The sequence below is a fragment of the Chrysochloris asiatica genome, unplaced genomic scaffold, assembly GCF_000296735.1.
Source record: "Chrysochloris asiatica unplaced genomic scaffold, ChrAsi1.0 scaffold00058, whole genome shotgun sequence".
NCBI lineage: Eukaryota > Metazoa > Chordata > Mammalia > Afrosoricida > Chrysochloridae > Chrysochloris > Chrysochloris asiatica.
In genome coordinates, this window is record NW_006408576.1 from 18,038,169 (window position 1) to 18,051,988 (window position 13,820).

The following is a 13,820-nucleotide window of genomic DNA, read 5'->3' on the forward strand; positions in this document are numbered from 1 at the left end:
TCATTTAAGTATTTAATATAAACTAAATTATTGTGCATGGTGTTTGGTAGGAATCTAATTATATATGTTTTACATGTAGATAAATGCTTCAGTTCTGTTTGTTGAAAAGCATGTCCTTTCTTCACTGACTTAAAATGCCATTTGATCATAAACCAAAGTCTCGTATATGTCTCAGTGTTTTTCTGTACCCTCTTCTGGGTCACTGCTCTGTGGGTCTATTTATGCATCAATACATTTCTGGTTTCAGAGAAATCTTTGTAAATTCAACTCTGTATATTTCTCCTGTTCAAAAGCCAACAGAGAGTTCAAATAGCCTACAGGATAAAGTGTAAACTTCTTAGATCACATGAAATGCCTTTTATAATCTAATCTCTGTCTATTTTTTGTCATCATCTGTCATCTGCCTTTTCTCAAATCCTTATCAGAATCATTTATCCTAGATTTTTTTTTTCTTTCTGAATTGTTTGCTTGTCTTCCATCCCTCAGACCCATAGTGATTTTTATTGTGTTTCTATCTTTGTTTCCTCTCTCCAGAATGCCCTTGTTCCTGATTTTTCTTCTCTCTCATGAAGGTTAGCTGAAATACTTATTAGAAACTTTCCTTAACTCCCCTGTTAGCATTCTCCTTTTAGCTCCCTAAGACTTTGCTCATCTCTGTAATGATTCTTAAAATGTTATTTTCACATGTTGTATTAATGTTATCCCTCCACCAGAGAGACAGGGAGAGCTTCTTAAGGGCAGGAGCACATCTCATTTGCTTCTGTCTCTGCTTTCCATTAGTTCCTGCCACCTCATCTGGTTCTAGTTTATGTCAGAATAATAACTATCATTCATAGAAGAGCTTCTATGTGCTATATACACTCTCTTATTTCATATTTCTAGCAATGTTTGAGTGTGGGAGAATTCTTCCCACTCTTCAGATGAAGACATAGAGATTCAGACAGGTGGTATAACCTGTACGGACACCTAGATGGTAAGAATCAAAACTGAAATTCAGACATAGGTCTTTCTGACTTTAGAGCTCTTTCTACTACAGCATAGACTGGGGTCCATTAAGTATTTACTGAATGAAAGAATAAATATATGCAGGACCAAGTAGACAGAGACCACTCCCTGATGAAGGAGAGATAGGGCTCTAAGTTCTCTGTGGAGGTAAGCTCTAGGCAATAACTGGGCAGATCTCAGATCTCAGCCTTCAGTCACCAGCTGGTATTTGTGGAACAGTTTCCACTCTGTTGCCAGGGAAACAAGGCATCCCGTCATCACCACTCACCACCACTGTGCAGCCAACACCCACCACACCCAGCACAGAGGTTTTGGTTGTTTCCCTTTCTGACAGAGTCAGCTTGAGAAACATTTGCACACTCTTTGGGCTGGGAGGTGCTGCCTGTGGTGAGGTCATTCATTGCCTCTGGCTCCTGAGTGCCACCACTGAGTCCTCAGCAACTTGTTCCAGGGAAGATCTTGATGGTTGATATTAAGTTCCCATGTGTCATTGTCCCACAGGCTACCTCCACTAACCCCTATTTTTATAGGCTATCTCGGTCCTGGATACAAACTTCCTATCTGGAGGGGAAAGATTAGGCAAGGAAGTACAATCTGGCAGTTGAAATCTAAAGTGGGAAAGCCAAGTGTCTCACCATAGTCAAGGCTGGGACAGCAGAAGGGGCAGACCTGGGAGGCCAGAGACCTGCATCTGAGTTCTGGCACATTGGAAATGTTGTGGGCCTTCCCAATGGAATCAGGGAATAGTGGCTAGAGAGTAGAGAGTGGCTCCTTCCCAGCTTCCTGCTGTTTGATAGACAATGCTGTGTGTGACCCTTCAAGTGTACAAGGACTAGCTAATTTTATAAACCCAACTCTTTGACTCTTCCTGGTCATTTTGGGGAGAAATTTAGTATCACTTATTGTTAGGCATTCACCTCCACCCTCTGTGTTGTGCAAAATTCATGCTGGAGCCTTAGCTCCACAATCTCAATTTGGAAACCTTGCTGTCTACTTCTGAGTCTGGCAGCTTGAGTTTGAGTATCCTTGGCGACCAGAAGCCCCAGGCCCTTAGTCTAGCTTCCCAGCTGTTCCTCAAAGCCTATCCTTGCTCCCTTCCTGAAGTCTTGCCTCCTGGGTCATTTTCCCTAAGCAGGTTTAGGTCCTACCAGATATAAGGCCTTACTGGTCCTCCACCCACTCTCCAGGACCCTGGAAACCCTCCTCCTTTTCTGTCCTCCTCTTAGTGTACAAGCTCCCAGTGACTTCAATTCTCAGGATGGATAAAAAAAAAAAAAAAAGGCCAAGGAGGAAAGTATAAATATTTTTGGGTTTGTAACTCAACCTTCTGAAGCTTGGAACTTCAGGACCATGGCTATCTATTCTGATAGTAGTGGCATAAGGGTGAGTGAGAAGTAATGCAATGAGAAAAATTCCTATTTCTCTCTCTGGAAATCTGAAGCCTCTTTCCATGATGACACTCCAAAGACAACAGGATTTTGAGTCCAATAGTCTTGCTTTGCCCACTTAGATAATTCAGGTTTTGTGTCAACCTGGCTGGGCCAGGATTCTCAATGATTTGACAGTTAAAATGTAGTAATCCCCCATGATACTGAAGAAAGAAATACAAGGTGCATTGAAGGAACTGGAAAAGAACAAGGCACCAGGAATTGATGGAATAAAAATGGAGATGTTTCAAGAAAGTGAAGCAGCACTGGAAACACATACTCATCTATGCCAAGAAATTTGGAAGACAACTATCTGGCCAAATAATTGGAAGAGATCCATATTTCTGCCCATTCCAAAGAGAGGTAACCCAATGGAATGTGAAAGTCATTGGATAATATCTTTGATATTCCATGCGAGTAAAGTTTTACTAAAGGTAATGCAGAAACTGCTGTAACCATACATTGACAGAGAACTTCCAGAGGTTCAAGCCGAATTCAGAAGAGGATGTGGATATCAATGAGGCATAACATTGCTGATGTCTGATGGATCTTGGCTGAAAGCAGAGAATACTGGAAAGATGTTTACCTGTGCTTTATTGACTACGCAAAGGCTTATGACTGTGTGGATCATGACAAGCTATAGGCAACATTGCAAAGTATGAGTATTCCGGAACACTTAATTGTGCTTATGAGGAATTTGTACATGGACCAAAAGGCAGTTGTTTGAACAGAACATGGGAACACTGAATGATTTAAAATTAAGAGAAGTGTGCAACAGGGTTGTATACTTTCACCATAGTTATTCAACCTGATGCTGAGAAAATAATCCAAGAAACTGGATTATATGAAGAAAAACATGGCATTATGATTGGAGGAAGATTCATTAACAACCTGCGATATGCAGATGATACAACCTTGCTTGCTCAAAGTGAAGAGGACTTAAAATATTTACTGATGAAGATCAAAGATCATAGTCTTCAGTATGGGTGGCATCTCAGTGCAAAGAAAACAAAAATCCTCACCACTGAACCAATAAACAACATTCTTATCAATGGAGAAAAGATTAAAATTGTCAAGGACTTCATTCTTCTTGGATCAACTGTCAACACTTACGGAAGCAGCAGTGAATAAATCAAACAACGTATTGCATTAGGCAAATCTGCTTTTTAAAGTGTTAAAGAATCAAGATGTCAGCTTGAGGACTCAAGTGTGCCTGACCCAAGCCATTGTATTTTCAATAGCCTCATATGCATGCGAAAACAGGACAGTGAATAAGAAAGACCATAGAAGAATTGATGCTTTTGAGTTATGGTGTTGGAGGAGAATATTGAAAGTGCCATGGGCTGCCAAAAGAACAAACAGATCTGTGTTGGAAGAAGCATAACCAGAGTGTTCCTTGGAGATCAGGATGGTCAGATTTTGTCTTTCATACTTCAGATATATTGTCAGGAGGGACCAGTCTGGAGAAGGATATAATGTTTGGGAATGTGGAGGGTCAGAGAAAAAGAGGAAGACACCCAGCAAGATGGATTGGCCAAGTGGTAACAGTTGTGAGGTTGACCCAGTACAGGTCAGTGTTTCATTCTGTTGTGCATAGGGTCACTGTGAGTCGGTACTGACTAGATGGCACCTAGCCACAACAACAATCACCCATGATGATATCTAATATAATGTAAGCACTTCCACGATGAGCTCTCCTATGGGCAACCAATTAATTGGTTTACTTTATGCTGGGTCTGGATCCTGTATCTGGCTTCTCATCTGACTTACAGTTCTTTGGAATGGAGCCAGCAGCCTGCTATATTACTTGCTGATCCTGGGAGCTGTCAACAGTTTGCTTTCTTACTTGCAGACCTTGGACTCATTTTCATCTGCAGCTAGAAATCTGCCATCTGCTCCTTCCTGCAGCTACATGAGTTAGGAGACACTTCCAGCCTGGCATCTGACCCATGGACTTAGAACTTGCCCACATGCCATTTCCTTGATACACACCCCTGTCTCTCTCTCTCTCTCTCTCTCTCTCTCTCTCTCTCTCTATTTGTTGTTGTTGTTAAGTGCCATCGAGTCAGTTCTGATCCATAGCAACCCTGTGTAGGGTTTCCAAGGAGTGACTGGTGGGCTTGTCTTCTTACCTAAATGATTTCTGCTGAGAAATCAGAATTTAGTCTTCTTGGTTCATCTTTGTAGGTACTTTTTCATTTTTTCTGAGCTGCTCTCAGGATACTTCCCTTATCTTTCGTTTTGAAAAGTTTGATTATAATACGCGTAATGGCGAGATTTCTGTGTCAATTTGACAAGGCCAAGATTTCCAGAGGTTTAGTAGTTGGGATGTGCCTATTCCCACAGTGATGAAACCTAATACAGGCATAGTTAACTCCATCATGATCAGCTAATCAATTGAAGGGCTGCTTCCTTTGGGTGTAGCTTGTTCCCATTATAATGGACTCGCAGGAGGGACTTGCTCTCGCTCTTCTATTGGGACCTGGGACTCTACAGTTGTAAGATAATAAACTTCTCTTTATATTTATATTTATTTCACTGGGTTTGCTTCTCTAGAAAACCCAGCCTAAGACAATATATTTTGGTGATTTTCTTTTGGTATCTATCCTATTTAGGGTTTGTTCAGCTTCTTGTATGCTTATCATCTCATCTCATGATGTTAGGGAAGTTTTTTTCCAACAACTTTGATGATTTTCTCTATGCTTTTTAGTATCTCTTACTGGTCTGGAATTCAGATCTTCCATAAATTGTTCCCCTTCATGATGTTTCACATAACTTAGACTTTCTTTTGGTTATTTCATTTTTTCTGATTGTTATTCTAGCACGCTAGTGTTAAGAGATTTATATTCAAGCTCACTAATTCAGGCTTCCATTGCTTTGAATCTACTCCTTTGCCTTTTCAGTGTATTGTCCATTTGTGAGATCTTAGAATTATAATTCTTGATTTCTGATTGCCAGTTTTGTATTGTTTTAAAAATTACATTTATTTTGTCTATTTGTTCTTGTAGTGTTTTCCTGAATTCTTCTAAGGTTTTTTCTGTGTTCTCTTTGCTGTCCTAGATCTTTGAAGGTACCTACATATCATTCTAGAAGCTGGGTTATATGAACAAAAATGTGGCATCTGGATTGGAGGAAGACTCATTAACAATCTGTGATATGCAGATGATATAACCTTGCTTGCTGAAAGTGAAGAAGAATTAAAATACTTACTGATGAAGATCAAAGACCATAACCTTCGGTATGGACTGCATCTCAGTGTGAAGAAAACAAAAATCCTCACCACTGGACCGATAAATAAATATTCTTATCAACAGAGAAAAGATTGAAGTTGTCAAGGACTTCATTCTTCTTGGATCAACTATCAACACTCATGGAAGCAGCAGTCAAGAACTCAAATGATGTACTGAATTAGGCAAATCTGCTGCACAAGACCTTTTAAAAGTGTTAAAGAGCAAAGATGTCAGCTTGAGGACTAAGGTACACCTGACCTAAGCCACGATATTTTCAATAGCTTTATATATATGTGAAAGTTGGACATTGAATGAGGAGGATTGTAGCAGAATTGATGCATTTGAGTTGGAGGAGAATATTGAAAGTACCATGGCTTCCAAAAGAATCTATAGATCTGTGTTGGAGGAAGTGCAGCCAGAGTGCTCCTTGGAGGCCAGGATGGCTAGACTTTGTCGCTCATACTTTGGGCATATTGTCAGGAGGGACCAGTCACTGGAGAAGGATATCATGTTGGTGAGGTGGAGGGTCAGAGAAAAAGAGGAAGACCCCCAGCAAGATGTATTGGCCAAGTGGCAGCACACTGGGCTCAAGTGTGGCAACAATTTGTGAGGTTGGCCCAGGACTGGGCAGTATTTCTGTCTGTTGTGCATAGGGCCTCTATGAGTCGGTACCAACTCTATGGCACCTAACAACAACAATGTCAACAAATATAATTTATCTGATTTCTTTTTCATTTAGTTCTATTACGTTTTCTTCCTCAGAAGCATTTTCCTGCTCTGAATATTGGTAATTTACTTGAATGCTTGCCATTCACTTGTTTTTTGTGTGTGGGCTAAAATTGTCTATTGTCTCAGGGACATTGTCATATATGTATTTAATTGATTTGATTTTTATATGTTCTTAGGCTTTCACAAATTGTCTCCTGTGCTTATAGTTAGAGAATGGAAGCATGTACACTGTTCTTGGTCATTGTTCATGTACCTTAGTTTAGGGTTGGTTTGGTTGGTGTTGGCTGCTGTCTATCATTGATCAGGTGGTATAGGAGCTTGTATTGGTTCTTTCCTAATAGGTGTAGCTGCAGAGGGTATGGTTGTGGCTGAGCTGTATGGGCATGGTCGCCATTTCCTGTCAGGTGGGAAAGAGGAAACCCTTTTCCTATTGTCTGTGTGAATCTGCTCTGCCAGCCACTTTTAATTTAAAAAATTTTTTTTACCAAAGCTACTCACAAAAGTTTAATATTATCATGCCGTGTCTGGCTGGCCATTCACCAGTCAGTCTCCCTCTCTCACTGTTCTTACTCAGCTTCTCCTCCCAGCAAGCACTCAATCTACCTTTCTACCATTTCCTCTGAAGTTCAGGGTTCCAGAATTTTCATCTATGTCTATTTCATTTGATCTCTTGTATCTTTGTTACAGAGGGTCCGTATAATGCGTCTGCCTAGTCTGCCTTCTTGCCAGAAGTCTGAAAATGATTTTTAATGTATCTGTCATCTCACAGACCATACCAAATACTATAACTATGGAGCAAGACTTTTTCCAATTGTGCTAATTTATTCACCAAACATTTATTGATGCCTTTTGGATGCTAGGCACTGAGAAAGCAGAAAATGAGACAGAGTCTCTCCCCTCAAAGAGCTCCTCATTTAGAAGGCAAGCAAACAAGTTACAGTGAGTTTGGTGAATGAATTCAGAGGGTTCTCTATGAAGAAGGGCCTGTGACTATGTGTATGTATGTGTGTGTATGAGTGATATGGGTAGGTGTGTGAATGACCAAAGAGAGCAGGTCAGACTGTCTCCCATACTCTACACTGCCTGTTCTCTGAACAGAAAACTCTCCCTAGAATCCTGGGACTTAGCAGAGGCTGCCTGCCCTTTGCTGATTCACTTACTACAGGGAAACACAAGTAGGAGGAAAGGCAAGGGTAAGACAAGAGGAATGGTGCTGTGGGAGCCACAGCTACAACATTGTTCCCAGCTGGGAACACTCTGCTCCTGCAGTTGGACATGTGAAGAGATGAAGAAGAGATGAGGAAAGGAACTAACTGTTCCTAAACACTGACTATAGACTAGAGAATTCAGTGACTAGAGAGAATTGTTAGTAAGTGGTCAGGATGTAAACTTTCTCTTTAGCCCTAGTTAGAGGATAGAAAGGTCCAGAGGATGGATTGGGGAGGGAGAGAGATAGTGTCAAGCAGAAAAAGGCACAATCCCTGGGAGAATAATTACTTATCTGCAAGAGAGTTTTATTGCTTTCATTCCAGAACTTCATTCTCTTAATTTAAAGAGCCTCTGTGAAGGAAAGAAGGTTCAGAATCTGAAAGAAAAGCACCCTCCAACCTTCCCTTTTCTAAGCTAATGAATTTCACATCTTTTAACCTTTCTTCACAGGCTGTACCATTGTAGCCTGTAAATCATCTTAACATTCATTTCTGCACCCTTGGATGGGTTTGCCTCATCTATCTTATAACTCAAATCTAGAAGAGTTGGCTCATGGCAAAGGGCAGCTAGAGTGGGAGATGAGTAGAACGTACTCTAGTCGATTATTTATGGCGTGTGAGCTTTTCAAACATCTATGCAATATGTATCACAGCATTTCAGACTTGGAAAGTGTCCCTTCTTACCCTCCTTCCTACTGTCTCCCAGTCAGTGCTGGGCTTATACAGGCCTTGAGTGGAGTGCTGTAAATGTATACTGTAGCTAACAGGAAGTCATTGAGAGAGTTTCAGTAGAATAGTACCATGGCAAGACTTGTTTCTTATCAATTCAAGTTTGATTGATTCCTCTAATTGACATTATAAGTTCTATCTTATCTGCTGTTGTATTCTTATTGCCATACCAAAGTCCTAACTCTCTCTCTCAGACACACAGCAACACACACAAAATTATATCAGCAAACACTTATAAAGCACTTCTCTCCTTCCAAACCTGATTCAAAGGGCTTTATCTATATTTACACATCCACCCTCACAAAAACCAAAGTAGTATTCCTTTATTATCCCTTTTTATAGATATGAAACTGTGCCACAGAAAGCTTAAATAACTTGCCCAGGTTCACATGGCTAGAAAATTCAAGGCTGGGATGGGTCCCAAGCAGTGCTCAATACATATGTTGATTAAACTGAAACAAACAAAACTGAAAAAGGTTCTGGCTGTGGCATAGAAAACTGATTAGAGGATTGGGCTGCAGGCAGAAGACCATGCAAGGTGTTGAGAGGTCTGAGACATGGCAACGATAGAGGGATCTCCCAGGCCCTGCTAACCTTTAACAACAGAGAGCTTAAAGTAAGACTCACCAACTGGGTCAATGCCTTCAGTGATTGTCTCCCTGGAAATAGTCAGCAAATTTTCCTAGTTTACATTTCCTTAACTTGATTGTAGATTTGACATTAGACTTCCCACATTTTTCAAAATGGAGCTTTCATTTATTCATTCATCAAATGTTTATGACCACTTATTTTTTGCCAGATCCTCTACTAAGTTCTGGGGATAGTTGAGATACTGTTCCTTTTCTCTTAGAGTTCAGTTTAGTGAGAGTGTCAAGCACATCCCAGCGTTGAGCATTGTTGTTATTGTTAGGTGCCATCGAGTCAGTACCAACTCTTAGCGACCTTATGCACAACAGAACGAAACACTGCCTGATCCTGGGCCAACCTCACTACGGTTGCCATGCTTGAACACATTGATGCTGCCACTTGGCCAATCCATCTCGCTGGGGGTCTTCCTCTTTTTCTCTGATCCTCCACCTTACTAAACATGATATCCTTCTCCAGTGACTGGTCCCTCCTGACAATATGTCCGAAGTATGAGAGACAAAGTTTATCCATCCTGGCCTCCAAGGAGCACTATGGCTGCACTTCTTCCAAAACGTATCTATTGGTTCTTTTGGCAGCCCATCATATTTCCAATATTTCCCTCCAATACCATAACTCAAAAGCATCATTTCTTCTATGGTCTTCCTTATTCACTGTCCAGCTTTTGCATGCATATGAGGTTACTGAAAATACCATGGCTTGGGTCAGGTGTATCTTAGTCCTCAGGCTGACATCTTTGCTCTTCAACACATTAAAAAGGTTTTGTGCAGCAGATTTGCCTAATGGAATACATTGTTTGATTTCTTGACTGCTACTTCCATGAGTTTTGATAGTTGATCCAAGAAGAATGAAGTCTTTGACAACTTCAATCTTTTCTCCATTGATAAGAATGTTGTTTATTCCTCAGACCTGGATGGTTCCATTCTAGCTCCCCCAAATCTATGATTGCCACCATCTTGTATCTATAAATAATTCAGAGTTCTTAAGAAATAAGATGGCAATGGAAGCACGCAAGTCTTTACATTAGACTAACTCAGGTGGAAATCCTATTCTCACACTTACTGGAGAAATGACAATTATTTAGCCTTCCTACCTTAGTTTTTGTCTCTGTGAAACAGGAATAGGAGAACTTTTATTGGAGGGTTATTGAACATGAAGCTCCTTCATGACTACATGTATACAGGATTGCATGCCATTGATGCTCATTGAATGTTAGTATATTTCTGTCTTTTCCTTCTTTCCTACCAAAGCAGAAGTAAATTTTTCTTGAAGATCAGATGTCCTGGAATATCATCCCCTCATGTATTACCTTTAGAGAGCAAGAGTCCACACACCACCCAGAAATCAAAGGAGGATGCTGTCAGGAGGAGGGGCTAGGCCAGCAGGGTGTGCTGAAGCTGATCGTGCTGCTCCTCAAGTCTCCTAAGGCAGCCTTGGCCCTAGTCTTCCCTTAAACCCATGGAGTGCATCTTGCTAAGGGTATGTCTCATTTATAGATGGCTTTGGAGAAGAGTGCTAAGAACACAGCAGGACCTTCATTCTGTCAGGACACCCTGCCTGGAAGTTCCAGTGTACATCTTGGACTGTGTGCTTCCTTGGGTTGGCAAGTCCCCTGAGCTGTCTGCTCTAGGTCTTGAGATGAATCTTCTTTTCTCTCCAGGGTCTCCCTTTGTCCCACCCCCTTGACCTGAATTGCTTCCAGTTTCAGAGGTGGCTTCCGGAGAAAGACTGTCTTTGAGGGGCAGTTCTACTTTGCTGGGCTATGGCCAGTGATGACTCAAACCCACAGCGGAGCCTTGCCTTGAGTAGATTCACAACCCAAACTCACCAAGTCCTGCCATATGGGTCCTCCAGGTGTCTGTCATCTGTCCATCTGTCATTCAGTCTATCACTGGTTCCTGTTTTGCCCCTGAGCCTACAAAGAGGAACAGAGTCCTCAAGGAGTTAGGTAAAGTAGAGTCCTCTCAGGAGGAAGTGGCAGTGAGTGACTTGTCTTCACTGATCTCCCTCCCTTACCCTGATGGGAAATATGTGAGGACAGAAACCCTTGGGTTCTCCTTTCATCTTCTCTGTCTAGTGTCTGTGAGGATAAGACCTCAAGATCCTTTTTGACCTCAAAGGTTTATCTGAAATTCCACAGAATTTTTCACCCAACAACACCAAAGACAGGTCCGGCCATAGTACTTGCTTAGTTGAGCTGTGTGCTAAGCATCATTTTTACAGATGGAGAAACCAAGGCACAATAAACTTTTTAAACCCCAGTGAAGTCTTTGTTTGAGGAGAAGGGCTGCATTAAGCCCTCCCCATGTCAGCTTCTCAAAACAGGTGTCAGAAGAGACACTGAAAGTTGCTCTCCAGTGTAGAGATGCTAAAGCAAATGGAAGAAATGAGGAGGTACAAGAGCTGAACAGAAAATTTCAAAGATCAGTTTGGGAAGATAAAACCAAATATTACAACAAAATGTGCAACGATCTGGAATCAGAATCAGAAAACCAAAAAGGAAGAACACGCTCAGTATTTCTCAAGCTGGGGGAACTGAAGAAGAAATTCAAGCCTTGACTTTTGTTATTGAAAGATTCTCTGGGAAAATTATTGAATGATGCAGAAAGCATCAAGAGAAGAATTCACAGTCACTGTACTAAAAGGAAACGGTTGATGTTCAACCATTTCAAGAGGTACTATATGATCAAGAGCCAATGATACTGAAGGAGGAAGTCCAAGGTGCATTGAAGGAATTGGCAAAGAACAAAGCACCAGGAATTGATAGGATAAAAAATTCTCTTTTATTATAAGAATTTAAAGTTTCTTTAGCATCTTCACATGAAGCAAATTCTATAAATGCATACCCTCTAGATTTGCCATTCTGGTTCTGAGGCACCTTGATAGCAATTGCCTTCGCAAGCACTTCCTGGAGAGTTTTTTCTGTTGTACTATAGGAGAGGTTACTTTCCAATGTTTTTGATTCATTGCTCCACGTGCTGGTCTTCCACCTCTGTGATCTTGATTTTGACCTTTCTCCCCGGTGTTGTTGTTGTTATGTACTGTGGAGTCGTTCCTACTCATAGCTACCCTGCACAGGGTTTCCAAGGCTGTAAATCTTTATGGGAGCAGAAAGCCTCATCTTTCTCTCATGGAACAGCTGGTCGTTTCAAACTGCTGACCTTGTGGTTCGCAGCCCAATTAGTAAACACTAGTACAAGGATATAGAATGGCCATCAATCTCTGTTCCTTGTTTTTCTTCAAAGGTTTTCTCAGCATCAGCTTCTGTTTTGAATTTGAGATAAGCAATCCCTTTACTCTTTCCATCTTTGCTGACTAATCTGATCTCCATGGCATCTTCAAACACTTCTTTTAATTCATCCTGAGTGACTATGTAAGGCAAATTTTTGGCCAAAGGTGTGCTGGCATCTTGGTCTTTCTTACTGTGTTTTCCCTTTGGTCTCTCTAGTTTAATTTCATTACCAAAGACCTTTAAACCAGTGAGTTCCAAGGCTTTTTCCAGGGTCTTCAGCAGATTCAAAATCTACATAGCCACATTTCCTAGTCCTACCAATTCTGACATCCATGACAACAAGATTATTTTTAGCAAAAATGTCACTGACACCAGTGTTTAATTCCGAAGCAGACTTGTTGCAATTCAGGTTACGATTCAAATAGATTGAAAGCTATAGTTGATTCTGTTTGGCCACTTCTTTCGTTTTCCATGTACTTCTGTGACAAGTTCTGGGTAAGATTTGAAAGCATCTTCCTCCTCTTCTTCATTGTCCTCATCTTCCTCATCATCATCTTTGTCGTCCTTAGCTACACTCTTGGCTTACACAGGTACCACCTTGGCAGGAGCTTTCATGCCCTTTTTCCAGGGTAGTGTCCATGGCCTCTTCTTCAGTCATCTTCTTTATCCTCCTGGTCATTCTCATCATCTTCATCCTCATCATCCTCATCATCAAAGTGAGGGGCAGCTGGTCCTTTCGTCATGATGGGCTCAAATTCATCCTCATCTTCCTCACTGTCTTCATCATCTTCCTCATGGCTCTCTTCCTTCTTGGCATTCTTGCCATTCTTTGTCCCCTTGGCTAGATGAGCAGCTCCCTTCTCATGGGAGGTCACCACCACTGCTTTGCCTGGGGTGGCTCCCTTCTTGCCAGGTGTTGCTGCTGCTTTTGCTGCTATAACTGTCTTCTTAGCTGGTATGGTAGCCGCCTCTTGCCAGGGGTGACAGTTGCTTTTTTGGCCGGTGTGGCAACTACCTTTTTTTGTAGGGACACCACTACTTTCTTTGATAGCAGTGTGGTATTCTTCTTGCCTTTTTTCTAAGCAATGACAACCTCTTCTCCACTGCTTTCTTCTTCTTCATCTTCTGACTGTTCCTCATCCTCACTGTCTTCTTCTACCTCCTTGGGGGGAGGAGCCAGCTTCTTGGAATCGCTTTGATTTTTCCGGGCTTTTGCAAGTTTCACTATGATGGCGGCTGGGGATGGCAGAGTATGTAGAGGACGAGTTGAGTGGTGAAGATGGGACTGCGGGAACCCACACGTCAGCCGTGGTGCTGAAGAGGCCAGAGCACGCATGCCTGGCTACCAGCTAGGGCTCGAGACTCTCTCATTTATTCTTGTTAAATGCAGAAAGAAACGCAAGTTTAAAGATACACCAGTTTTCCAAATGGTGGTGTACCATCAAGTTACCTCTGACTCATAGTGAGACTACATGTATAGGGTTTCCAAGTCAGTACATCTTCAAGAGAGTGGAAAGCCTCATCTTTCTCCTGAAGAGCAGTTGGTAGATTCAAACTATTGACCTTGTGGGTAGCAGCCTAACATATAACCACTATGCTACCAGGGCTTCTAAAT

At 41.5% G+C, this 13,820-nt stretch overlaps 1 pseudogene; it reads right to left on the minus strand.

The window, feature by feature from the left end:
• Positions 1-916: 916 nt before the first annotated feature.
• LOC102822189 lies at positions 917-13,541 on the minus strand (annotated as a pseudogene).
• Positions 13,542-13,820: the final 279 nt, after the last annotated feature.